General features: G+C 42.8%; 1 pseudogene; it reads left to right on the top strand.

The window, feature by feature from the left end:
* Positions 1–2,515: 2,515 nt before the first annotated feature.
* LOC126268475 (5S ribosomal RNA) lies at positions 2,516–2,633 on the top strand (annotated as a pseudogene).
* The last annotated feature ends 861 nt before the right edge of the window (positions 2,634–3,494 follow it).

The raw sequence follows: 3,494 nt of genomic DNA, 5'->3' as shown, positions 1-3,494 counted from the left end.
TCTCTTAGACTGTTCGCAGATGATGCTGTAATTTACCGTCTAGTAAGGTCATCCGAAGACCAGTATCAGTTGCAAAGCGATTTAGAAAAGATTGCTGTATGGTGTGTCAGGTGGCAGTTGACGCTAAATAACGAAAAGTGTGAGATGATCCACATGAGTTCCAAAAGAAATCCGTTGGAATTCGATTACTCGATAAATAGTACAATTCTCAAGGCTGTCAATTCAACTAAGTACCTGGGTGTTAAAATTACGAACAACTTCAGTTGGAAGGACCACATAGATAATATTGTCGGGAAGGCGAGCCAAAGGATGCGTTTCATTGGCAGGACACTTAGAAGATGCAACAAGTCCACTAAAGAGACAGCTTACACTACACTCGTTCGTCCTCTGTTAGAATATTGCTGCGCGGTGTGGGATCCTTACCAGGTGGGATTGACGGAGGACATCGAAAGGGTGCAAAAAAGGGCAGCTCGTTTTGTATTATCGCGTTATAGGGGAGAGAGTGTGGCAGATATGATACACGAGTTGGGATGGAAGTCATTACAGCATAGACGTTTTTCGTCGCGGCGAGAGCTTTTTACGAAATTTCAGTCACCAACTTTCTCTTCCGAATGCGAAAATATTTTGTTGAGCCCAACCTACATAGGTAGGAATGATCATCAAAATAAAATAAGAGAAATCAGAGCTCGAACAGAAAGGTTTAGGTGTTCGTTTTTCCCGCTCGCTGTTCGGGAGTGGAATAGTAGAGAGATAGTATGATTGTGGTTCGATGAACCCTCTGCCAAGCACTTAAATGTGAATTGCAGAGTAGTCATGTAGATGTGGATGTAGATGGACGTGTACGGGTATGAGGACAACCTCATGAATCCATGGTCCCCGCGTGTCAACAGGGAACTGTTCAAGCCGGTTGAGGATCTGTAATGGTGTGGGGCATGTGCAGTTGGAGTGATACGGGACCCCTGATACGTCCAGATTAGACTCCGACAGTTGACACGTTCGTAAGCATCCACTCTGATCATCTTCATCCATTCCTGTCGTTTGTGCATTCCGACGGACTTAGACTATTCCGGCAGGGCAATGCAACGCCCCTCACTTCCACAATTGCTAGAGAGTGGCTAAACTGAGTTTAAACATATTCGCTGACCACTGAACCCCCCAGACATGAACATTATTGAGCACATCTGGTTTGCACTGCAAAGTTCTTTTGAGAAGAGATCTCCACCATTTCGTACTCTTACGGATTTATGGACATCCCTGCAGAATTCATAGTGTAGATTCCCTCCAGCACCACTTCAGACATTAGTCGAGTCCATGCCACCTCGTATTACGGCACTTCTGCGTGCTCGCGGGGCCCTACATGATATTTGGCAGGTGTACCAGTTTCTTAGGCTCTTCCGTGTACCTCTTGCCTGTTTTAAACACTCTGGAAAGTTGCCTGGTGCTTATTTATTATGTTCGTTAATGGACCTTGTGTAATCAAAATGCTTTGTCTCAGCACACAGTTTAGTACTTCATTTATTCCCGCTGACTTTTTATTTTTTTTATGTTTTTGTTTGTTTGCTTGACGTCGTGCTCTGTGGTTGGTAATAACTTCATTGTATTTACTGCATGACTTCTTACAGGTGTTACATCTGCAACTGGGAATTTTTGTTGTAGTTTATCTGCAATGCTTGAGATATGTTCGTTCAGATAGTTTACTAAATGGAGCGGATCATTTATTACTTAGTTCCAATCCCTCATCTGTACGTTACTATGCTTTAGATTATCTGCTATAGTTTCCTGTTTTAAGACATCCCAGATTTCTTTTGCTTTTATTTTCTACGTGTCATTATTTTGTCATTACATCACTTTTTGTGGTAATCAGTACCATCCCGTAAATAATGTTGTACCCGTGAAAAAAATTTAAGAGCTCTAGCTCGCTATGACTCTCTTTCACGGAAAAGAAGTTCTTAGAGGTCTGACACGACTTTGCAACATCAGCTGTTATCCGTTTGTTTTTGTAAGATATTACTACAGATTCGGACGCTTTTGGAGATTTATGCAACTGCTGTGGCGTCTGCACCAAACTGCAGAACATACCTATAAGTTCATGTTTCTACAGGGTGGTTGAAAGACTTCGGCAGTTCAGTACGAAATTTAAAATCGAAAACGCATTCAGCCGTCTATATTTCGAAAGCAATTTATTTTTGCGATCAGTTTCGGCGTTTCAGTACGCCATCTTCAGCACCCCTGCCCCACGCATAGGAAGAACCCAACCTCTTGTGCGGTCGAAATAGGGGCCAGCATTTACTAACTGTTATGCATAGACTTTAAGTCTGTGATCAAAAACATGTCAGGTCAGACTACTGGTTTCGGTCAGCAATGACCATCTTCAGATTTGCAGCAAAACATTATCTACAGTTTAAAATGATGAAATAGGCCACGATGAAAAGTATTACTGACATACATATGAAAATGATGCGCTTTAAATATGACGAGGCATACCGGTTTTAAGAACATGTCCTACTATAATAACGGCAACGGCCTTGTCGCAGTGGATACACCGGTTCCCGTGAGATCACCGAAGTTAAGCGCTGTCGGGCGTGGCCGGCACTTGGATGGGTTACCATCCGGGCCGGCATGCGCTGTTGCCGTTTTTCGGGGTGCACTCAGCCTCGGGATGCCAACTGGGGAGCTCCTCGAACGAATAGTTTTTACTCCGGTCACAGAAAATCACCATAACGACAGGGAGAGCGGTGTGCTGACCACACGCCCCTCCTATCCGCAGCCTCAAATGAAGATGACACGGCGGTCGGATGGTCCCGATGGCCCACTTGTGGCCTGAAGACGGAGTGCTTTGGAGATTTATAATTCAAAATTCAGTTAAAATAATGTTACATTTACGTTGATTCACATTTACGCTTCATGTTGATTTCGTTTTGCGAAGTTTACTGCATCTATCAGGAAGCACATCCCATAACCCACCCTGGATTACAAGACAACAGAAACCCGCATAGAGCCAGAGTAATTCGCTAACGGCAACGCAGGGAATTTCATCTTGCTACCTCTTAAGGATTATAGCCGATTGCACACCTGTGATAAACTTATTCGAAAATACGTTTAACGCAACGTAATCTGCATGCAGTTGTTGCTCTTTTTCAGAACATTATCTACTTCTCAGGTGGATAGCCCATTTAGGACGGGTTACATAAAAAAATATTTTTCTGTAGGAAATGAACCTCTACGTTTTATCTGTCGCTTGCCAAATTTGACTGTGTGGTCTTGAAACAATTGCATCTTCGATGGCTTGTATACCACTTGTTAAGCTGCAAATTTTTGGGTCGAGAATACAAAATAGAAATTTCAGTTACAAACATGAATAAGATACTGAATTGTTACACTGCGCCACTATTCCTTCACCAGTTTCCTGTGGGGTCCATTCTGAAATCAACAATTTTAACAGAAGGAACATCTTCATTAAGGAAATATACGAAAGAGATCAATAAGCAGTGTTC

The sequence above is a fragment of the Schistocerca gregaria genome, chromosome 4, assembly GCF_023897955.1.
Source record: "Schistocerca gregaria isolate iqSchGreg1 chromosome 4, iqSchGreg1.2, whole genome shotgun sequence".
NCBI classification, from domain to species: Eukaryota; Metazoa; Arthropoda; class Insecta; order Orthoptera; family Acrididae; genus Schistocerca; species Schistocerca gregaria.
This window is presented reverse-complemented; position numbering and strand designations above follow the sequence as displayed.